The sequence below is a fragment of the Pan paniscus genome, chromosome 15 (genome assembly GCF_029289425.2).
Source record: "Pan paniscus chromosome 15, NHGRI_mPanPan1-v2.0_pri, whole genome shotgun sequence".
Classification (NCBI taxonomy): domain Eukaryota; kingdom Metazoa; phylum Chordata; class Mammalia; order Primates; family Hominidae; genus Pan; species Pan paniscus.
In genome coordinates, this window is record NC_073264.2 from 33,244,818 (window position 1) to 33,270,539 (window position 25,722).

The following is a 25,722-nucleotide window of genomic DNA, read 5'->3' on the forward strand; positions in this document are numbered from 1 at the left end:
TAGTGCAAATATATACAGCTTTGGATTTGGAGAAGTGTTTCATCCCAACGGAAGAGGAAAGGAAATGAGTTTTAAAATTCTCTGAACATTGAGTTGTTGTTTAACTCTATGCTTCAATTGGGTAGCAAGAAACTTGGATAATGAAAAAGTTACAGATAATTCTAAGTCACCAAACATTAGTTAAGGGCCTACTGAGTGCTCCACACTATACCAGGTACTAAAACATGATAGAATGTGATGTATACCTTGGCCTCAAGAAGCCTGTGGTCTGATAGGAGAGCACATTTAGACTTAGAAGTACCAGGAGTACAGAGTAGGGAGTGTTTAGCTGTTAGAAGGAAAATGAAAACAGGGAAGACACCGCTTTTTAGAAGAGGTGACACCTGAGCTGGGCTTTGACAGATAAATTCTTAGCAGAGGAAACAACCTAGGCAAAGGTATGGAGTATGAAAAACAGCATGGTCGGTTCAGAGAAGGCATGGTTGAGGCAGATGGGTCTGGAGAGGAGCAGAGATTGTCATGGAGAGCCTGGTGCTAGGAGTTTGGACTTCATCCATTATGGAATGGGGAGGTCATTGTAAGGTCTTAAACCAGGCAGGGACATGGTCAGTTGGACATGAACCATCAGCCTTACGTGCAGGAGATTAACTAAATATTCCTATTCCAAACATTTGTGTTGAACCTTAGCATACACTAAATAGCTTTCCAATGTGCTTTAATTTAAATAACAGTGAAATTAATTATATGTCAGTCAACAAACAGAAACCACATCAATTATTTTAACAGAGAGAATTTAATATAAAGAATTGTTAACTAGGTGTAGAGGAACTGAAAAGACAAAGAGTACATTACAGTATTCATGGTGGTAGTAACTGAAGGACAGCCCTAGAACTAGAGGGACATGGGAAGAGGTCAGAATTATTAAAACTTAAAAAGCTTTGGGGGATGGGGAGGATGGTGGTGGGGGTTGTACACTATGAAGTTTGTGAATATTAGAGAAACTGCAAACTAGAATCAACTGTTGCTACCAAATGAACTGCCTCTGCCAGGGTAAAGAAGTAGACTGCAGAGGCAGTGACAAGTAGGAAGCAACCAGAACGCAAACAGAAAAAGGCAGGTTCCTTCTTCCTTTTCCAGCCTTACTGTCTCTGTCTAGCACTCCTTGACAGAGCCTACTCTGGAGCCAGCAGGCAAGAGAATCCCAGCCCAGAGCCACAAGTCAGAGCATAGAAGTTTAGAGCTGAGAGATTATAGTTTCGTAACTAGCACAATTGCCATTCCCAGAGTGGATATCAGTGGATTACAAAAAACAGGACAGGCATCCTAGGAACTAAAGATTTCCTAAAACATTAACAGGTGTTCAATCACATTTTAGACTTATATTCATCATTATCTATGGATGCTACAACTGTCTTTGTGACCTCTAATTCTCATTTTCTTTAATGCGTGAAGACTTACTGCATAGGACTTATTCACATCTCACCACGCAAGACTGTTGGCTTGTAGACGATGGAATTTTAGGTGTAAGAAATGAATAGGCCTAGCACGTCAAAAAGTGAGCAGTGTCATCTTGGGCCTACAACATTGCACCTCTCTTCTCAGTCATCTTGGATTATCTGAGGCATATATGTCATTGATAGAAAAATCTTTACCTCCTTTAGTTCTTCTACTCCATTAATGTCCCTGCAAGTGCTCTGCTTAAAGCCTAGCTTTTTGTAGGCCTTTGTACTTGTTTGTAGAATTAAACCCAGGTGTCTTGGAGTCATGTGGATTAAACATTTGGTTATGTGCTGCTTGTGTTTTTCTCCAGATGATTTCTATACCTAAGTCTTGTCATACCCACTAGGTGGCAGTCTTCTTGACGGCAGGTCTGTGTGGTGGGAAAGCACAGATTTAGAATCAACAGCACAAAGTTCAAATCCCAGTTCTGACACTTACTAAATTGCTAACTAAAGTTAGCAAGTGACATAATCTAAGTCTTAGTCCCTCATCTGCAAAATGGTGGACAGTATCTATTTTCATTAGGTTGTGCTGGTGAAGTGAAATGATATCATAACATAGAACCTGGTACTTAATAGGTGTTAAATGACAAGCTTACCTTTTCCTTTCTTTGTTTTCTATCTCTGTAACATATCTTTTCATACCAGGAATGTGTAATATTGGCAACCTGACTTACCAAATAGAGTAGCTGTGGAATCCTTTTAGGAGAGAAACTGAAATATCTTTATACAATGTCCCTTCTCCCCAGGCACCTAGAACATTGGGTACACCAATAACACTTTAAAATATATATATAATGATTGGAACTATTTCTAAAGAGGAAGGTCATCTTCAGTGTATGTAGACATGAGCTGCCGGATATTCTGTCAGAACAATAGCTATTCATTGTGTTAGTTTCAAAGCTGGCTCCGACAAGCTAGTATTTCAGTGTTATTCCCACACAAACAAATCTTGAGCAAAATTTCCATGACCCAATAGATTGATGTAAACAACTCGCTGCAAGAACTTTTTACATGTAAACCCATGTCATTCATTCAAATGTTCAGTGCTTTCAGGGAGTTTTGTAAGTGCAGCCTGAGAATTAATGATTTTTAAAAAAGCAAAAACAAAAAACAAATGCTCATCAACCCCTACCCTCAGGATTGTGTTTTGTTGCAGAGTATATGCGGTAAATAGCTCAGTTCCTTCCACCATAGCTGTAGATGGGAGACACAGCCATCAGATAACATAGTCTGATGGGAAAGTCCTTTAAAGGCACTGAAACATTAACAGGCTGGCCGAGTCGTGCAGGCTGCCAGAGGTCCTGACTCCTGGGCCAAAGAATAATGACAGGCTTTCTATTTTTAAATAATAGTTAGCATTTGATAGCACTTAATATTTGCAGTGACCTTTACAGCTATTGTTATTAGTTATTCCTCCCAGCAGCTCTTTGAAAAAAATGACACAACTGTTTTTACTCAACTCCCCCAACTCCTTCTCCTTCCACTGCACTCACAGGATCAGTGGGGTTCTCAGCACATAGTGATGACATTTGCTTAGATATAAGCTCCATTTCCTCATGAGCAGTGATCTCAGTGATAAAGAATCTTTTCAAGTCAAAACAATATTAAATACGGTGTGTTTTCATATATCCCATGTGAGTCAGATCATGTCACTTCTCTGCTGAAAACCCTGCAATGCTTCCCCATCTCACTCAGTGTAAAGCCAGGGTCTTTACAGTGGCCTGGAAGACTTGTATAATCAACCCCTCCTTCACTGCTTGCACCGACCTCACACTCCTCACCCCCTCCCCATCTCTGCCCTAGTCACATGGGCCTCCCTGTAGCAACTCCTGCCGCACAGGCTCTTGTCTTAGGCCTTTGCCCTGGATATTTCTTCTGCCTGAAATGTTCTTCCTTCACACGTGGCTGCCTCTGACACCTTCAGCTTTTGCTTAGATGTCACCTTTTCAATGAGGTCTCCCCTGCCAACCTAATTTAAAACTGCAGCTGTGATCAAGTACTTATTGCCTCCTAATGTACTATATTATTTACTGAGTTACTGGGTTTACTGTTTATTTTCTCTCCTCCACAAGACTGTAAAATCCACAAAAGCAGAGATCTTTGTCCATTTAGTTCACTGCTATATACCAAGCACCTAGAACAATACATATAGAAGGCATGTAATAAATATTTGTTGGATGAACAAATGCTGTTTCTCTAAAGATTGTTGTAATAGGTTTGACCTGTAGACTTAGAATGCATCTCAGTATGTGGTTTATCTTTATATTCCTTAGCAGTAGTTCCTAAGCTTGTTTTCCAACCATAGCAAACAGTTCATTTTGATAGTAATTCTGTAGAGCTAAATGAAGCACACAAATTCTTAAGGTTGGAAGGAAGTGCTGCAGCAAAGAAATGGATTTTGTAGGTGTTATAGTCCAACCACCCATCTATTCTAATCCCATCAACTGCATCCCCATGGGGCATTGTATCTCTCCATCTTTACAGAAAGGGAGAAGAGGACAGAGGTAAAAGAATAGGTTCTGTGATCAGGAGGCCCTGTCATGTAATTCTTGTTCCACCCATGTCTACTGTGTGACCTTGAACAAGATACTTTAGCCTCTTTCTGCCTCAGTTTCCTCACCTGTAAAATGGTGATAGAAACAACTGCTACCTCATAGCCGGTTTTTTCCCTAACATTTTTTTTTAACTGTGGTAAAATACGTATAAAATGTACCATCTTACTCAATTTTAAGTGAACAGTCTAGTAATATTAAATATATTCATAATGTTCTGCAATCATTACCACCATCCATCTCCGTAACTCTTTTCATCTTGTAACATGGAAACTCTATACCTCTTAAACAATAACTCCCATTTCTACCTCCTCCCAGCCACTGGGAATCACCATTCTACTTTCTGTCTTTATGATTTTTTATACTCTAAGTGCCTTATATACATGGAAAATATAGTCTTTTTGTGACTGGCTCATTTCACTTAGCATAATGTCTCCCAAGTTTATCTATTTTGTAGCATATGTCAGAATTTCCCTCCTCTTTGAGGTTGAATAGTATTCCTTTGTGTGTCTGTGTGTGTGTGTGTATATATATATATATATGCCATATTTTGTTTATCCATTTATCCATCCATGTACTATTGTGTTGCTTTCACATTCATAGGGTTTTGTGATGATGAATGAGCTAAGGGAGGTAGAATTTGGCATATAGTAAGCACCAAATAAATACTAGCTGCTATTATTATTATTAATTCTGATTTTTAGAAAGTCCTTAACATTAAGCTTATTTCAGTTTTATTAAGTTATATACAACTGATATAACCCATGATATAACCCACTTTAATGACCTGGGGAGTACAAATAATAGATATATCTTTTATTCCCGTATTAGTTGCCAGAACATCTTCCTGATAATACTAATAGGAAGCCCAGTATCTCTCTCTTAAGGCCCTACCACCTCTCACCTCTTCTAAACATCCAAGATTGCCAAGAACACTCTGGTCTTCATTCATTCCAAAAGGGCTAAGTCCCAGTTCTAAAAGCAAGCGGAGAAAAAACTGAGCAGTCCAAGTGGTCTGCCAATATTGCTGCTTCTTCCTGTGGGGTAATATTGAAAACTGGCTCTACACAGGCCAGCAGCCACTTCCCCACTGCTGCAGGGATTCTCTCACTGACCTAGGTCTTCTTCATGGACCTAGGACTTGGACTTCAAGATTACAGCTCTTTTAGTTCATAGTGCTCAGTCATTGCTCTCAAATCACACCCACAACCAGAAGAGTTTCTAGTCTCAGCCATGGGATACATGGGACCAGCCTTCTCACACCTCTGTACCCTTAATCCTGCTGGTAACACTGGATCATCAGTCTAGACTGTCCCTTTTCTCATGGTGAGTTTCCCCTTTGGTATTTTGATGTCCTTTTCTCCTCCAGGCTTCTTGTGGGGTCTATCCTAACCCATCAGGAAGGTTCTAATAATGTCTCCTGCTAGGAGGCTCCTTGACCTCCCTGCAATTGTTCAACCTTTCATCAGAGACCAGCTCTGCATAACAGGGGTATTGGAGGGGCAGGCTTTGTCAGGCCACATATAACTTCTACTAGACTGTCCTCTCCAGGGCAACAGAGTGTTAAATATCTCACAGCATCATAAGTAAGAGTGGCCCCTTAATGACTCTTTGCCAAATGGGGAAGATCGGTGTCCACTTAGACAGAAAAGTAACTGTCATTACCCAGCTATTTAATTTCAGGTTGCTTCCTACCAGATACCCTGTTACACTTCTGTTCACTGGGTCTGGTTCTACTTTTTTTTTAGACATGGGGTCTTGCTGTGTTGCCCAGGCTAGAGTACAGTGGTGAGAGCATAGCTCACTGCAGCCTCTAATTCCTGGGCTCAGGTGATCCTCCTGCCTCTGCCTTCCAAGTAGCTTAGGGCTTGGAAGGTGCAGGCCACAATGTTGGAAGGTGCATGCCATGATGTCTGGCTAATTTAATTTTTTTTCTTTTTAAGAGAAGAGGTCTCTCTATGTTGCCCAGGCTGGTCTCAAACTCCTGGCCTCAAGTGATTCTCTCACCTTGACCTCCCAAATTGTTGGGATTACAGGCATGAACCAACTCACCCAGCCTGGTTCTACTTCCTGATGTCAGTAGGAACCTCTTCACTATGACAAAACTTCACCAAATGAATCCTCAGGGGCCTCAGCTTATTTTGTTCTCCACTGGCTCCCCAGCTTACTCACTGGGTAATCTTAGTCACATTTTTAACAATCACAGTTAATGTTTATTGACCTTACTATTTGCCCAGTACTGTGCTAAGTGCTGTAATATATTAACAAATTTAGTCTTTAAACAACCCCATCTATAAAAAGGTCACCTTTTTGTAGATGAGGTAACTGAGACTTAGGAATAAGGCTTAGTAGTAAGGCTAAGGTCACATATCTGTTAGAATTTGAGCACAGCCTCTTGGGCTCCAGAGCCCACAGCGATGCAATACTGTATCCCTAACTCAAATTTATAGAACAGAGATGCTTATCTCAGAGTGTTGTGGTGAGGATTAGATGCAATAAAGTATGAAAAGTGATTCGCACTGGCTCTTTAAGTATTCAAAAAATGTTCATTTGCCACCCTTTTCCTTCCATTCAAGTGAGCATCTCATATCTTAAATACTGCACATTTTTTAAGTGCCTGACACAGAGTGGGTGCTCATTGGGTAGTAACTACCCCCATTATTACAGTGCATGCTTTGAAGTCCCCTCCCAGTCCTGACTGTTCTCTTCTAGTTCAGTTGGATTCTTCCTTTCTTTTTTTCTTTTTTTTTTTTTTTTGAGATGGAGTCTCGCTCTGTGGCCCAGGCTGGAGTGCTGTGGCGTGATCTCGGCTCACTGCAAGCTCTGCCTCCTGGGTTCGTGCCATTCTCCTGCCTCAGCCTCTGGAGTAGCTGGGACTGCAGGAGCCCACCACTATGCCCAGCTAATTTTTTGTATTTTTTGGTAGAGACAGGGTTTCACCGTGTTAGCCAGGATGGTCTCAATCTCCTGGCCTCGTGATCCACCCGCCTCAGCCTCCCAAAGTGCTGGGATTACAGGCGTAAGCCACCGCACCCGGCCTCTTTCTTTCTTTCTTTCTTTCTTTCTTTCTTTCTTTCTTTCTCTTTCCTTCCTTCCTTCCTTCCTTCTTTCCTTCCTTCCTTCATTCCTTCCTTCCTTCCTTTCTTTCTTTCTTTCTTTCCTTTTCTTTCTTTCTTGTTCTCTGTCACCCAGGCTGGAGGGCAGTGGTGCAATGACGGCTCACTAAGGTCTCAAACTCCTGGGCTCAAAGAATCCTCCCACCTCAGCCTCTAAAGTAGCCACCATGCCCAGCTATTTTTTTTTTTTTATTCTTTGTAGAAACAGGGTCTCACTATGTTGGCCAAGCTGGTCCTGAACTCCTGGCCTCAAGTGATCCTTCTGCCTCAGCATCCCAAAATGCTGGGATCTAAGATCCAATCTAAGATCCAGCTGAGGCACAAGCCACCACACCCAGCCTCAATTGGATCTTAGATTTTGGTGCCCAGAAGTGTACATGCTACACCAGGTGGGCTTGAATAAAGCAGAGTGGAAGGGGACAATCACCTCCCTCCCCAGAGTGCACGATGTCCTATTACTAGTATGTTTAATAATACTAATATTAGTATAATATTATACTAATATTATTAGTATATCTTAGGAGACATTACTATTTCTGCTAGTCATTTACACTGTCAGTATTGAAATTATGGTCAGTCAGATCCTTGACATCTCTTTACTTAGGCTGTTGCTCGTTCACACCTCACTTGGCCTGCCTTTCATTTTTCCTTTTAGAAAAAAAAGAGTTACCTTTTCCAAAAATATCTTCTTTTTTTTCTGATTAAATACTACAAGTTTGTTGTGGAAACTTTGAAAATGCAGAAACATACAAAGAAGGAAATCAAAGTTACCATGAACAGCGTGATCCAGAGATAACCTCTGTTAATATCTGCATATGTATATTTCCAATATGTGTATGTGCTTCTTTTTTATAAAATTAGGATCATGCTGTTTGCCATTCAAAATAAATCCTGAGTCTGACACTTTTCACCATTTTTTTCCCAACATAAGTCACCTCTATCTTTTTCTTAAACTACTGTAAAACTACTCAACTACTATCCCCTAAAATTGGTTTCCCTGCTTCCATTCTTACTCCCCTACACTCTATTCTCCAAAAAATAACCATTGTGATCCTTTAAAATCCTGACTCTCTCCTGCTCAGAGTCATCCAGTGGCTTCCCATATCATGGAAAATGAAACCCCAATCGCTCCTTACTCTGGCCTGCAGGGGCCTGTGTGATGGGCCTTCTCCAGCTTCGTTCTTCCTTTCCTTCTGTTCTCCCCTCTGCTTACCTACTCCATCTCCAGGGCTTCTTTCCAGCTCAAGCCGTTTCCTGTTGAGAGCATTTGCTTTCCCCAGCGCTACAAGGCTCAGTCCATTTCAGCCCCTGATCCCATACCCTCTCTCAGGGACCACCTTGCCCAAACAGTACCTCTGCCTCCATCATTCTCCTTTCCCTTTCCCTGATTCATTTTCCTTATTAGAGTAATTAAATAGTCTTCTGTAACATGGCTGTATTTTTATTTATGTACATATTTATTTGCTTGTTTATTTGTACCCTGTGATCTACATCTTCCTATTCTCCCACCCCTGGCCACTGGTAATGACTGTTCTACTCTCTGCTTCTATGTATTTGATTTTTTTTTTTTTTTTTTGAGACGGAGTCTCAGTCTGTCTCCTAGGCTGGAGTGCAGTGGCACAATCTTGGCTCACTGCAACCTCCGCCTCCTGGGTTCAAGCGATTCTCCTGCCTCAGCCTCCCAAGTAGGTGGGACTACAGACACCCACCACCAAGCCCGACTAATTTTTGTATTTTTAGTAGAGACAGGGTTTCACCATATTGGCCAGGCTGGTCTTGAACTCCTGACCTTGTGATCCGCCCGCCTTGGCCTCTCAAAGTGCTAGGATTACAGGCGTGAGCCAGCACGCCCAGTGTATTTGATTTTTTTAAGATTCCACATTTAAGTGAGATAATATAATATTTTCTCTATGTCTGGCTTATTTCACTTAGCATAATGTCCTTTTTATGTTGTCACAAATGGCCGGATCTCCTTTTTTAAGGGTGACTAATATCCCATTGTGTATATATATCTATATATATAGATATATAGGCATATATACACACACAACACAATTTCTGTTTTCATTCATTTGTTGAAGGACAACTTTAGTTGTTCCATATCTTGGCTACTGTGAATAATGCAGTGAACATAAGAGCACAGTTATCTTTACGAGGCGGTGATTTCATTTCCTTTGGGTATATACCCAGAAGAGGACGCCAGGTCATATTACAGTTCTATTTTTAGTTTATTTAGGGACCTCCCTACTGTTTTCCACAATGGCTGCACCAATCTACATTCCCACCACATTGCAAAGGGGTTCCTTTTCTCCATCCCCTTGTCAACACTGATCTCTTGTCTTTTTATAATAGCCAACCTAACAGGTGTGAGATGATATCTCATTGTGATTTTGATTTGCATTTCCATGATGATTAGTGATGTTGAGTACCTTTTCATATAACTGTTGGCCATTTTTATACTTTCTTTGGAGAAATGTCTATTCAGGTCTTTTGCCTATATTTTAATCTGGTTATTCATTTTTTTTGCTTTTGAGTTGTGTGTGTTCCTTATATGTTTTAGATATTAGCCCCTTATCAAATATATGGTTTGCAAATATTATCTCCCAACCTGTAGGCTGCCTTTTCATTTCGATTGTTTCCTTTGCTGTGCAGAAGCTTTTTAATTTGATGTAGTCCCACTTGTTTATTTTTGCTTTTGTTGCCTGCCACATGATTTTAATGGCTGTAATAGTCTATCATATGTATGTACTATAAGTCTCCTATTGTTAGACTTTTAGGTTGTTTTCCTTCTGGGGTAGTGTAAGTTATAGTCAATATCTTATTTTTACAGCTTTCATCTTGTGAGATTCCCTCACTTCCTGACACAAAGTGATCCCATTTATAATGGGATCCCATTTATAATGATAATTTCTATAATCAGGTACTGTTCTAAATGCTTTACGTACTAATTTAATCTACCTCATATAGTGAGGTATATACAAGCATTATCTCCACTTTCCAGATAGGGAAATTGAGTCCGATAGTGTAAGTAACTTCTTTAACATCACACAATTAGTAAGTGGTAGAGCTGGGATTCCAACAGGTCTCTACTTCCGCAGCCTGAGCTCTCAACCCCTCCTCCACCTCACCAGCTGCCTCCTGATCTTTCTCCCAGCAGATGTCAGCAAACTTCCTTTGTCTTGCAGATCATTACTGTTTTTGTATAGAGAGGCACTGAAGACCAAGTCATGTGCCAATTCACATCTTTGTAGAGAATAATATTATCCTGTTCTCCAGTCCTTTTAGGGGATTATAGCTGAGCTCCTCTGAATGTTCCTTACTGTATTATCATGGAGCTTGTATTTCTCTACCTTGTCCACAAAGAAAGTGTGCTGACTTGTTTGTCACCATTTTCTAACTAGACAATGGAACAGTTACTACCTGAGGAACCCTGTCAGAGAGGAGATGAGGTTAGTCTGACCCGCATTCATCTTCCTGGGTCAACACAAGGTGTCTAAACTGCGTTAGAATTTTGCTAAAAGTCCCTGTTAATAAAATGGAGACATTTGCCCCTCTGTAAGTTTCTGCAAGTTCTACCATGCTTCATAAAGTCTCATATATTATAATATTTCCGTTTTTTTCAGATGTCAGATATTGTAAATGAATTCCTGTTATTTTAGGGTCCTAGAGCTGCTTATTTTACTGTTCCTGTTGCAGTGAGTATTGGGGTGCCTGTATAGACGGTGCTGAGATGTAATTCATCTGAGGCTGGAGACTTAAATGCAGCAGCCAGGTGCTCTCCTCCTACTTCCTCACTATCGCAGACTTTAATTTCCTCTTGGCCATATTTTTGTTCTTCTTTCTGGCTCGAAGGTCATTCCTGATAAAGAAGATGGAAGCAAACTAGGAGTTGAGTAATTCTGTTTTCACTGTATCATCTCTAAATTAACTGTGTCATCTGCCCCCAGCAGGAGGCCAACTCTTCTCTTGTTCTTTTTCTTGTTCTGAACCCACCCCAGTGGCTCCTGGTGTATTTTATGTGTGCATTCTCCTGTGCCCCAGCCTTCTACTTCCGTGACTTGATTCTTTCTTTTGATGCCATTCCTTTGTATCTGCTGTTGGCTGCAAATTCCTCCTTCCTGCCTTTGTGAGTGTCCTTGTAAAATATAAGCTCATTGGAGACAGTAATTTTTTGGATAGTTCCCTCTCTTCCTCCTCTCCAGAGTAGAGTCAGAATTAAATTAGGTGGAGCCTCCAGTCTTTCTAGAACCAAGTTCTACATGATTAGAGTCTCTGACCATGGAATCAAAGAGCATTTGGCCTTGTGCCTTACATATAGGAAGTCTGTAATAATGGTAACAATAATAACAACAATAATAACCTTTACTGAGTGTTCACCATAATAGTAAACCATACTAGGGGCTTTATATATGTGATCTCATTTAATTCTCACTGTTGACATATAAGGTAGGTCTTATTATTCACGATTACAGATGAGGATATTGAGATACAGAGAGGTGACATTTGCACAGCCGTAAGGACAGCGCCAAGAGCCTGACTCAGGTCTGTCCAGATTCCTGAGCATGTACTTTAACCTCCACATTCTGCTGCCCTCTGAGATTTAATCCACTGAATCACCTTCTTTTCTCTGGACTTGTAGAGTTCTTCATTCTTGCAGTCTCAGGAACATAGACGGCTCGCATTCACTTCCTTGGCCCTTGAGAATCATATAGTGACAAGGTCCTTTTCTGTCTAAGTGCCAGTCAATTCCATTGTGTTATCCACCTAGTTCACCTTTAATGGCCAAAATTAGATCCAAGCAGTAGCTCTCTCACAACATCCTTGTCCCTCTGTGACATGAAGTTGTCAGTAGAGCAAGGCCTGAGTGAATTGGATGTTCTGCTTCTGACAGAGTGGGGCTCCTAACAGACCTCTGGATTGTTCTTCCATCATCCCTCAGCCTGCAGAGAACAGAGCCTGATGGTGGGAGTGACAGGTACACCTAATGGGTGGGCCCAAGGGCAACCAGCCTCTCCTTGCCCCCTCCTCACTGAGCTTTCTGTGCTCTGGGAATATTATGCTGGCTTGAAGGTTTTTCTTCAACTATGATTTACATGCCACCTATTATCAAAAAGAATGTGAAGTAATTTACAATAAAACATGTCTAAAACAAGACAATTAAAACATATTTTTAAAAGAGAGGCAGATGGAGAGAGGTCAGAAATCACTTGGTTTGAATCCCTGACAAGAAGTTATAGCACATGAATGCATTTTGATCAATTCTCGATACAAATGTCTGGGTGTGTAGGAATGGGGAAAAAACTCTGCGGAGTGGGGAACCTTGAACCTCATGGGCCCCATCCTACACCTGGAGTCAAAATCAAGTGACATCATGCCTAGCAACGCGTGTGAAAATATTAATTCATACTCTCTGTCTCAGGAAGCCTCGGGGAAGGCAGCAGAGGAACTGCTGCATGTGTGAACTCTAAGTTTAGTGTAGCCAGTTTGCCCAAGGGTCAGAGCTGAGATAATTCATCATTGTCACAGACAAAAGGCCTCCATAAATTTGTCTTTAAATTTTAATACCTAAATCACATATTATACAGACAGAACTCACACAACCCATCTATTGCTGTGTTATAATTTTTAAGGACAAAAATGGTATAAATCATAACAGGACTTTTAAAATTATCACAGTTGTTTCAAGAGATGCTATGCTATAGCTTTTCTGTTAGACAAGATTCCAGTAGGAAATGGATGACTGAAGAATGAATGAATGAATGAATGAATGAGTGAGTGCCTACATGGTCCCATGACACCAGTGAATCAGTTTCATACAGCTGTGACAAACAGTTCATTCAGTAGAGCTGAGCATGACTTCTGGCAGCACTTCCTGTCATGATGTAGGCTGATACTGTGGGAGCTCTGAGTCAGAACTGCAGCCAGCAACATGACTCAGGGCATTGAGTTCAGGGCAGGGGAGCTCAGGCACTCCTCTGACCCTTGTCTAGGTGTGCACCTACAACTCCCTTGATAGGTTTACATATGACCAACTTCATTTGATAGACAGAAAAATAGAGAAGGAACGTTGGTGATGGAGGGTTGGCTTATGACTTCTATATCATTAGAGATGTAACAAACACTTGCAGTGACAAGATGAATCAGAAGGAATATTCCTTGAGGTCCCTGGTAGGGATATTTCCTCTTACCTTCAATTCTATGGGGCATTTCTGTAGTTTGTTGAATGGAATCAAAGTGTTAAGGCAACCTAGAAACTAAGTACTAGCCAGGTTCAGTTAGAGGCAAACAAACAATGAAATATCAGGCAACAGATTTAACTAAAACTATTCTCTTAATCCTTTTTTTTTTTTGAGACAGAGTCTTGCTGTGTCACCTAGGCTGGAGTGCAGTGGTGCAATCTCAGCTCACTGTAACCTCCGCCTCCCGGGTGCAAGCAATTCTTCTACCTCAGCCTCCTGAGTAGCTGGGACTACAGGCTCCCGCCACCATGCCCAGCTAATTTTTTGTATCTTTAGTAGAGATGGGGTTTCATTGTATTAGCCAGAATGGTCTTGATCTCCTGACCTAGTGATCCACCTGCCCCAGCCTCCCAAAGTGCTGGGGTTACAGGCGTGAGCCACCATGCCCGGCCTCCTTTCTGTTTTCTTAATGCGAAGGTTTTAAATGTAGGTATTCATGGGAGAAGTAGTAGTTATTTGTTGTAGGCAAATACTGGTATTCTCTCAGCTATAGGAAGTCATTAAAGATGGGAATGATTAGGATAGGGAAACGGCATTCGTAAGTCTGGGTGTGGCTATTTTTTTGTTAGCTTGATAGAATTTGGTAGGCAATGATTTTTAAACTTTCTTGTAAGGCTGGATTAAAATATATAATTTAAAATCTTTGGGGTGATATTATAGTAAAACCCAGTCTCCACAAGTGATTGTGTAAATTTACTCAATGCATCAAGTATTTGTTGATCACCTGATTGTTAACCATCCATCCATCCATTAATCTATCCATCTATTCATCCATCCATCCATCCATCCATCCATCCATCCATCCATCCACCATTTATGCATACACTACTTACTCAGCATATGTTATGGGCTGAATTGTCCCCCCATCACCCCAAATTCATATGTTGAAGTCCTAACCCTCAGTACCTCAGAATGTGACTATATTTGGAGATATGTCTATAAAGAGGTAATTAAAGTGAGGGTGGGCCCTAATCCAATTTTACTAGTATCCTTATAAGAAGGGGAAATTTGGACAGGTGTGTATAGAGAGGAGATTATGAGAAGACACAGACAGAAGATGGCCTTTTACAAGCCAAGGAGAGAGGCCTTAGAAGAAACTAACCCTGCTGACACCTTGATCTCAGGCTTCTAGCCTCCAAACTTGTAAGAAAATAAATCTCCGTTGTTTAAACCACTCAGTCTGCAGTATTTGGTTATGGTAGCCCTAGCAAACTAATGTACTTCCAATATACCAGTGCACTATGCTGGATATGATATGCTAGATAATACTATGCTATACCAGTGCACTATGCCAGATAATACATGTACTTCCAATATACCAGTGCACTATGTTAGATATGAATGAAGTATCATCTCTGCCTTCAAACAGCTTCCAGCCTGCTAGGTACAAAACACTGCTAAGTGTCAAGGAAACTATAAAGCTACAGTGATGAATCAAACCCTTAGTTTCATGAGCGCGTAACATTCTATAAAACCAGCCCTTGCCCCATTGGTTTGTATGGGGTTACAATTGGCATGTGCCCCTATTTTATTTTGAATTCTGACCCCAAAAAATGTTTTTGGGTATGTCAGTTGGGAGTTAAGTGAAATTTATATCAGCCACAAGAAACTAAAACCTGAAGAGGTATGAGAGGTTGTGTTTTACTTTTTAATTCATATAGCATGATTTAGGTATAAAACAGCCTTCAGAGTATTTTTGCTGCTTTAAACTCATCAGAAAACTCATTTTCGCAGTAAAATCCTATCTTCATGGCAGATCCATTTATTCTGGGATCACACAGCTTCAGCTGATCTCCAGAGTAAGCAGAAGATACAGTAGTGACAGCTGGCAGCCTCGCTCACTTAGATTCTGTTTGTGCAACTGCTGTTAATATGGAGCCGCTAACCTAGGAAACAAATCATGGCTTGAACCAAGGTGGAGGACATGGAGCAGGGCCCTGTGGCTTTTGGAGTAGAAGTGGTCACACACGTTAACAAACAGCATGAACCCAAACTATAAAAACATAGAATTTTGAGAGCTCTAAGGAAATTTGGATGTTATCTGGTCAAAGCCCTCATTTTGTAGATTTGGAGCCAGACACACAGGTTAAATGTTAAGTGGCTTGCCTACGGTAAAAAGGCTAGCTAGTAACAGAAATAGGATGAAGACGTGTCTCTTGCTCTGAGTACAGCTGTCTTTTCTGCCACTATAGGTTTGGGTTTGGGAAATTAGTAGCCCAGAGCTGATTCCCACACAAACACCGTGTCTGTAATTCAGGTGTGTTGCTGCTGAATAGAGTGTTGTCTATTCTTAGTGTTGGTCTGAACTGCTGGGCTTCCTATCTGTATTGGAAACTGAGTCAAACAAGTATAGCCCTCTTCTTCCACCCAAAAATAGAGCTGTTTATCCCTCACCCCCTCCCACCCCCTCTGCTCAGGTGATGGGTACACCAAAATCTCAGAAATCATTACTAAAGAACTTATTCTTGTAACCAAACACCACCTGTTCCCCAAAAACCTATTTAAATTAAAAAAAATAGAGCTGTTTAATATAACAAATGTAGAATGAATGCAAAGAGAAAATGAATGCCTCTTGGGTACCAGCTGTGTGGCAAGCACTGTGCTGGCCCTTCATGGCAACTATGAGGAAACTGAGGTTGAAGACATTGTATCTCTTGTTTAAGATCTCACAGTACCAATTGACAGTTCTAGGATTTGTTCTATTCCAGAGCCTACAAGTTTTCCACCAATCTATGTTCCCTCCCTCAGCATAATTAATAATTGTTATACTATAAGGCTAAACTAAATTTATATCAAGATGTCCCAGAGAGTTATATCTTATTTGTTAACCATTAACTTTTCCCAATCAGACACTTAATGCAGCACTAGTTCCATCTTAAGACTAGAACAGAACACCATGGATGATGATTTTGAACCTCTTTTGGCCAGAAATGTGCCCAGAGTTCTAAACCTTGGACAGCTTTGCATCAAGACCTTTGGAGGCAGCTTTCACTTACCCATATACGTGATTCACCATCTCCATGGGGCCCTCTTTTCTTGATTATTAGGTCTGACTTTATTTACAGCTGAAATGTGATTCCCTTTTATGAAGATCATTTTTTATTCCAAAAAAGACCTTGGGTATTATGTCCTGTTCTCATGGTCAGAAATCTGAATGCTTCGATATACTGCATTTTGCTTTTCTTTCATAGCCAAATAAAAGAGAAAGACCACAGTTATACATAGTGTGTCAGTCTGGCTCACTCAGATTATGTTTGTAAAATTCCTTTTTCTATAGAGCTAATATTTACTCAGCACTGATGTCCCAGGCACCATATGGTATCCCAGGGACCATACTAAGCCCTTTCTATGGATGGTCTCTCTTAAGACTCAGAATAACCTTTTGTTTATAAACTGTCACCTAGGAGGGTCAAACAACTCAGCCTGGTTCATACTGCCATCAAAAAGCAAAGCTGAGCTTCGAACCCAGGCTGTGTGTGCAAACCCCTGAGCTTTCAAACCACTGTGCATGCTGCCTCCCAACTCTTTGTTTTTTCTGTGCCTTTCTCTAGCCAGGAGGTTTTTCTCCACCTGCCCATTTATCTTCCATAATTCTTGCTCTTGGGACAGATGATTTCCAAGGTCCCTTCAAGTATTGAAATTCCATGAATGATTAAAAATTATAATGTATGCAGTTTGATTAATTTGCACTAATGCCTGAGTTCATTCACAATGTTAATTTCTTTACAAGGTTCCAACAGTTTTTTAACTTACAGATCTCCTTCTGATGTTAAAGGAATCATGCTGCTTTTCCTATAATAATATTTAAGTCCCCAGTTTTAAAAACATAAGGTTTAAAAATATATCTGAAAGGATTTTACCATGCATGCAACACACCAATTTTCCATATGGACCAAAATAGTCTTTTTAAGACCCTGTTCTCTCAGTTGTCTTTCCCAAGTCTCACAGATGCAGTGCTAATTGCATGCAGCTCCAGGTCCTTTATAACATGAGGTAACAATTTCAGTGTCTTGGGCTTGAATGCTGCATTTGTTAGACATGCCAGGCCTGGAATTGGTGTCAGCTCGTCAGGATGCTGAATCCACATGGAGAGCAACTCATCTGAACGTTGGGAAGCTTCCTGGAGAAACTCCTGTTGTGCTCCTCTCAGGCATGGCGTGAGAGCCAGTGGTGTGACTGGTTCCTTAGCTAGGATGCCTCTTGGTCAGACTTGGCAGCACTGGGTGATGGCTCTTTGGGACCAGTGCAGGTATTTGAGTCTCTCTAGTCAAGTTGTACTTGTTGAAGAATGATTCCAGAAGTGACGTTTATTCACAGACCTACTACTTGGGCTGCTTGGGCTAGCTCCAAGTGTCTGAGTGGCTCGGCGGCTGAAGGCCGACTGCACTTAGGACACATCTAAAATTCATTCTGACTGGATTGAGAAAACAAGGAGACCAAAAAGGAAAGAAGTGGCAGGATTCTGCAATCACATCCATAACTGAGGAGCCACGGGATATAACTTTGGAGAATGTCTTGACCTGATCTTGCTTTGCAGCTTGTCTGTAGTTCTAGTCTTTACAGTCGCGGAAGCCTGAGTTCCCACCAAGCTCCGCTCTTAATGGCTGTGTGATAATGAAGACGTCACTTGATCTTCCTGAGCCTCAGTTTCTTCATCTGTAAATTGGGATGAGATACCTCCCTCATGGGTCTGTTGTGAGGACAACATGTGATGATCCTGCCAAAGCTCTCTAGGCACTCTGTGCTTAGCTGTGTGGCCAATGCACAGTCAGCAGCGACACGATGCTATTTTTACTGCCTTCTTTCCCTCTTTCCCCAACAGGACACACTCCTCTAGAAAAATAAAGTTCATGCAAACCTGCACTTTAAGAGCATTTATACAGATGTGCACGATGCAGGGCATGTGTCTTGATGGGGCTTTGTTAAATTGAATTTTAAAATTGTGTTTTAAATATACTTAGGGAAGTACAGAAAGGTACCCCAGAACAGGTTGTTTTATAAAGACAACAATAATTTCTGAATTATTTTCATTTCAGCTTTTTATATACTGTGTATTCACAAAATGAGAGACCCTCCCCCACTCACCCCACCCTCACAGCTCCCCAGAGGAACAATAGCCATGAGCAAACAGTGCTTGCCTCCTGACCTTCGGGTGTTTCTCCTAAAGGCTAGCTCATTTAAGGGCAGCACTCAGGGGCTTGCTACTCTTCGCAGCCCTGTTTCTTTTCTTGTGATGAGAAGAAACAAGCCGAGGCTGACAGCTGGCCAAGACTTGAACTAGAATGTTGAAGTTGAAAAGTCAAAATGGGTCTGTGTCAAAGGACTAGCAGAGGGGAAGGGACTGTCCTCCGGGGAGCTGAGGAGTGAGGATGGTCCTCACCTCGATCCAGCGATCAAATTCCCCAAGTAAATCCATGTAAAACATGAACTGTGGCCAGCACTTGTTAAGCGAGGAATGTTAAAAATCATTGTCATTACTGCTACTATTATTGTTACAGGCTTGTTCCAAGACTCTGGGTTTTGGCTCAGCTTGTCTAAATGGTCTTCCATCTTAAGGAATCAAGGGGTAGATTTTGGAACCACTAGCTCCATAGCCAAAGAAGGAGCAATCCAGCAACTTAGGCACTGATTCCGCAAGCCGTCCCAGAGCCTCTGTGTAGTCCTTACTTTCCCTAAATTGCCATGACTAGCTGGCTCAAGTTAGGCCTTTCTAATTTACCTGGACCGTTGCTCTCTCCTGTGCATGGCTGCGGGGATGAGCACCTTGTTGTGCGTTCCTCCGCTGGGCTGACGGAAATGGTTTGCAGCCAGACTGCTACGGCACGCGGTCTGGCATTTAGTCCTCAGAAATCTGATTTAGAGAACGTATACATTGCGTCACAATCTAGATTTCAGAGGAAAGTTTTGGATAGAATAACCCAGACCCAAGACTGGGTAATTTAAAGCCTGGGCGAAATGGGGCAGAAAGAGCCCAGAATGTACAGGTCTGAATCTTGGCTGGGGTGATGTGGAAGACTGGAGGCGCCAGACGGCTGGCCTCCCTCCAAGTGTTTACCATGCTGGTGCCATGGGGCTGGGGCTGGGCAGCCCATGTGCTCATTCTTCCCTTCTCTTCTCCTCCTCCTCCCCCTCCATCTCTCCCCCTCCTCCTCATGTTTTCTATAGGCTAGAGAAACTCAGGAACTACTGACCCACAGGGAAGGCAAGCGGAGATATGAGACAGAGGAATCAAACGCTGCCCTGGTGGAGGACGCTGTGGGTTTACAGTGGATGATTTCCTCTGCCTATGAGATAAAAGGGCTGGCTCTGTACTTTGAACCCCAGCCTCACCCACCTCTGCCTGGGTGTGGCTCTTACTCTCTGGAAGACTTACTCAGGGGAGAGGACAGGACAGTGTGAGGCTTGAATCTCCAGGAAATAGAGTCTGTGGGCAGCCATTGACTCCGAGTCAATGAGAACAAGGTGTGCTGTTTCCTCTGTGCTGTTTCTTCCCTGCCCCACTCCCCGCCCCTTTGTCCTATGGTGCCCAGGCTGCCTACACTGCCCAGATACCACAGGCCTTGCCAGGGACCTCCTGAGAGGTTTCTGAGGCTTGCAGCCAGTGGTCCCGTTAGTCTGCACGTCTCCGAGTTCCCCTCCCAGAGGAGAAAGCATATGCTGCTGGGACCGACTGCAGCTCCTCATGGATGCACCTGCCACCAGAAAATTGTTGTTCAGTCTGGGATTGCTTTCTCTTCCCAAAGCACAATCTCACATGCAGTCATGAGCCCAGTCCAGCCTCTGGGACAGAAGATTTCGTGCTTTTATAAACCAACAGCACTGCAGGTGCTGCACAAGGTAAGTGTCTCCCTTATTTCTTTCCCTCCCCGGAAGCCTCTGTATCAAACTAGGAGTTACCTTAATAGGGTAAAAGGAGGGTGTGGCTGTTTCACTTCCTGTTGTCAGCAGCCAAGTGTGCCTGAGGACAGAGGGTGGTGGGCAGGCACCCATTATGTGTAGGGAGGCAGGTATTGTACTGCTCTGGAACACACTGAGGAAGGGGGGTGCTCTGGCTTCTCTGCCACCACCTCCCTGGTCAGGCTGCCGCAGGGCACCCAGATGTCAGTTGTCTTCCCACAACCTAATCATTCACAGCTGCTCCAGGGCCACACTTAGGATCTCTTTCCAGCCGTCCTCTTAGTCTGCCCCAGGGGCATGGCAAAGGAGGGCCTTTCATCCAGGGATCTCACACTCACAGAGACTTCACATTTGGATTTTTAAAAATTTATCTCTGAAGATATGCTAATAAGACTGAAAAGATGGAAATGATCATCAGCTTTAAACTTATGCCTCATTTTGGTACCAGGCCCATGAATTTTTAAGATTAATCCTGCCATTATCCCGTGAATAGGATGGTTATATTACCCTGTGCGTTTTTTTTTTTTTAAAGCTTACACGTGTTAAAGCCTTAATTTATTAAATGTAAACTTCTAAAATATAGTATATCACAATTTTTGAAACCCTATTTGGGGATTTCTTCATTTTAATATACCTGAAGCCTCAGATAATGGGCGTGTCCCTGGTCTTTGTCCTCCAAGCGGCCCATTGGCCACTCCCCTCTTGATGGACTGTGGAGAGAAGCTGTTCCCTTTCCACGTTGTCATTTCAACTTCAGAAAAATCTCAGGTGCAATTGCCTGTTTCATTACAGCAGCTAGCCTATAATGAAAGAGGCCTTCGAAGCTTAGGCATGCCCAGTTCGGCCCCTTTCTTCATTTTACACACTGTTTTCTCCTCCCACAGGAAGGCTTCTCTCTACTGGGCTCAAAGCTACAGGCTCTCCACCATAGGGAAAATGGCCGACTAATATTCTTGAGTTCTTTACCCTTAGGCAATGGGGCTCAACTGTGACTGCACATTGGAATCAGTGGAGAGTTTTCCAAACATCCATCCGATGCCTGGGTTCTACCCCCACAGAACCTGATTTACTTGACCTGGGGTGTGGCCTGGGCATTGGAATTTTTTAAAGCACCCCACATGATTTTAATACACTACAAAGTTTCAGAAACAGTGCCCTAAGACCCTGGTTCTCAAACATTAGAATTCATCAGAATAATGTCCTTGTGGGGAGGGGCTTGTTAAAGCATAGATTGCTGGGCACAGTTTCTGATTCAGAGTTTCTGGATGGTACCTGGTAATCTGCATTTCTAATGAGTTCCCAGGTGATGCGATGCTGCTGTTCTGGGGATCATGTATTTACAACAGTTGTGCTAAAAGAAAGACAGAGTGGTGGGCTGGGAGGAGAAATGTGAGTGAATGCATGAAAATGTAGTTATTTCTTATTCTCAACCTCTGCAGTTGGCTTCAGAGTCAGGGACACCCCTAAATTACAGCAGTTACAGAGTATATTGGTCACCAAAGCTGCCACTGTGCAGAGACCCAAGCTAGGATAGAGCTGAGCCCCAGCAGCTGGACCCTGGTTGGTGGGGTAAGGCATGGTCTGAAACAGTCTGGGGCTACAGATCAGCTCTGTCCAGTGAGAATATAATACAGGGCACAAGGATGAGTCACTTATGTAACTTCATATATTATAACCACATTGAAAAAACTAGAAACAGGTGAGATTAATTTTAATAATCTATATTATTTAACTTAACCCTCCAAAATCTTATTTTAACAGTCATCAACATAAAAAATGATTAATGAGATATTTGGCATTCCTTTTTCATGCTAAGTCTTTGGAATCGTACATGTGTTTTACAGCACATCTCAATTCACACCAGCCACATTTCAATGGCCACACGTGGACAGTGCCAGCCTGGATAGACCTAAGTATTGGGGCCATCTGCCCCTGACGTAGGACTGATCACAAAGGTCCTCACTTCTCCCGGCAGCACATGGCCCCTCCTTCCATGCCTCTCAGAGCTCTTGGAATCTGTTCTCAGCATCTGAGAATCCCTCTGGCGTTCTTTACCATCGGTGCTTTGGACAGCACAAAAGGTTAACTGGGTTTAGTCAGGTCTGCAGGGCTTGTTCCCTCATGTCTGTGCATCTGAGGTCAGAATCTGAGAGGTTTTCATAGCCACTCCCACTCTCTTTCCTGACTTCACCATCTATAGAGATGAGTTCAGCGCCGGGTTTTTGTTGGAGAGAAATGGGTGTCTGAAATGGATTGAGGAAGAGAGTGAGGGGAAGCTGTAGTTGGGCCTAACAGTAGAACCAGGATGGAGTTTCTTTCGAAAGCTGCAAGCAGGAATGACGCTGATACTTCTGGTGCCTACCCCTGTCAAAGGACTCCAGAGCAGTGTGAGGTTTGTGACAGGACCAGGGTGACAGTCATTGTGCTCTTCCAGCAGCATGCTGACCTCTCTCCAATTAAATTCATTAAACATACAAGTATTGAATGCCTACTGTGTTCTCAAGTATTGAATGCCCACTGTGTTCTCAAGTATACTGATAAGGCAGTGGGCTACAATTATTGGAACTACACATTTTGGAATCAGTCAAGCCTGAGTTCAAATCCCCACTTTTGCAATGTGATCTTAAGCAAGTTACTTAATCTCTAAGCTGTGGTTTCTTCATTTGCAAAATGTGGGTAATACCTACGTAGTAAACTCCTGTGAAGATAAAGTGAAGTGATATATGTCCTTTCTTAGCACAGTGCCTGACGCACTCAGTGAAGGCATTCAATGAATGGTAGTAGGCTGGGACTAGGTGAGGTGAGCAAAGTGCCTAGGGTGCAAAGTTTAGGGAGGTACCCACTCTCATGGTTGTGCAGGTGACGCTGCGTGGTGCTGTCAGCACCATCATCATTGTTGCAGTTGTGTAATTACACTGTAGTGTCATGGGCATTCCTGAGCTACATAAGGCATGGCCTTTTCTCTCAAGGAACACAGGGTCCCTGAGGGGAGAGAAGACATGTATGTATACAAGCAAGCCAGGACTGGGAGATGAGATGATTGCCTTGAGGGAAGGAGGAGACATTGCTTCCACCAAGGGATTCAGAGACTACATCCTTGAAGAATGGACAAGATATCTGCAGGCATAGATTGGAAGGAATGACAATTTATAGAGGGAATGGCTTAAAGCCGTGGAGGCAAAAAACTGCTCAGGGAACATGGAATGTTGCTATACTGGTGCATAGAGGCAGCTAAAAAGGAATGCTAACAGTCTGGCTGCAATCCAGTTGTATAGGGCTTTAAATACCAGGCTAAGGAGTTTAGACTGTATTTGGTTTAAAAAAAATACTGGGGGGAGTCATAGATAGCATCCCCGGAAAGAGGGACCAGAAAATGAGGAATACCTTTTCCTTTTGAGACAGAGAGGTTTTTGAGAGTCAGAATATATTGCCATTGTCCTATCAAACACAAGGCTTCATGTCTCGAGGCACATGAAACTTGTAAATTGTGTCATCCATTACCACCCCTTCTTGATCCTACTCCCCTGGAGTAACCCCTATTACTGTTGTCGTATATATTCTTTCAGACTTCCCTCCATACGTAGATAATATATAGATTCACAATTTTTAACCAAAATTGGATCATGCTGTATTTACTGTTCTGTCATTTACTTTTTTAAGTGTCATAAAATATATATAACATAAAATTTAGCATTTTAACCATCTTTAAGAGTATAGTTCAGTGGCATTAAGTACATTTCCAATGTTGCGCAACCATCACCACCATCCATCTCCACAACTTTTTTCATCTTCCCAAACTGAAACCCTGTACCCATTAAAACACCAATTCCACATTCTCCTCTCTCTCTAAACCATGACAATCACCATTCACTTTCTGTTTCTATGGATTTCACGACTTTAAGTACCTCATATATGGAATCACACAGTATTTGTTTGTAACTGGCTTACTTAGCATAACGTCTTCAAGGTTCATCCATGCTGTAGGATGTGTCAGAATTTCCTTTCTTTTCATGGTTGAATAATATTCCATTGTATGTATATATCACATTTAATTTACCTATGTAACCATCATCAGAGTTGCTTCTGCCTTTTGGCAATTGTCTGCTATTTACTTTTAAATAATATATCGTGGCCATCTTTCCATGTGAGTTCCTGTAGATCACCTCATTCTTCTTAATGGCTGACTAATAGTTTGCTGTATGACAGTGACTAGTGTAGAATCACAACACCAGCTAGTGGGGCAGCAGGGATTTGAATCCAGCTTTTTTCTGGCTCCAAAAGTTGAGTGTTTTTCACCATTCCAGGGGACATGCGGGATGTGTACATTTTGAACCATCACATGGCTGGCATGGTCTTATGCAAGTATAAAATAATGTGCTACAATTTGATTAGGTTTTGAGAGGCTTCTGATCAATGAAGTGATGAGTGCGTGTGAGACCAGGTCTAGCTTTGATTTTGGAGTCCCTACTCTGTGTACTCCCACAACACAGTCATCACCAGCTTTTAGTTACTGCTGACCTGGCCACCTCTCAGGGTAGCTCTGGAAGAGTATTGAATAGTAGTATCTTTAGGAAAGAAAGGACCACAGAGTTCATCTGGCTCAACCCTTTGTTTTAGGGAAGGAGGAAACTGGAACCTGAGAGATGAGCCCCAAGGCTACCTGTGAGTTTCCCTCTGCCTCCACTGAGAGGGTGTGGCTGCTAAGTCCTATCAGAAGATGCCCCACACTGTTTTCATTCCAATTTTACTGACTCATAGTTACTCTATTTATGCTGGAAACTCATTTCCCCAAGTGCACTGTTTTTATTGTTTATTTCTCTTGTATACGTGTATTCTTCCAGCAGCCTGCCCGGGTTTATTAAAAGATATTTATGTTTTCTGATCACTTCTACTTCCTTCTCTTCCTCCCAGGAATGGAAAATCAATCTGAGTGTCATTAAGAGCATATTCCCTGAAGAAGATTGCTGATGACAGTGGATTTGTCACCCAGCTCAGTGTCTTTTCCTGAGCAATAGGAATTTCTTCCATGGGGAATGAAACCTAGTGTTGTTTCCCTGTCTGAATCCAGGCCTTTCACTGACCTGCCAAGTTTTCATTCCATTGTCTCACTGTCATTGGCTCATCTGATCTCTACATTGATTAATTAGTTTCAAGCCCCTTCATATTGATCTAACAAAATTGGCTTGTTTAATTTGTGTCAGGAAATTTCTGAGAATGTTTCATTTAGACTCTGATAAGGTACATTTTTTTTTAATGTCCTGCCGGAGACATCCCTTACGAGGGAGAGCTTGTCCTTCCTGCCATCTCTTGAATTACGCAGAGCAAACGCCGAAAGGATGGCGGGATTTCCTGCTGCCAGGGTCAAATGCTTCCACAACAAGCAGATCTGTCTTTCAGGGGGCAGTTTTTTATGTCC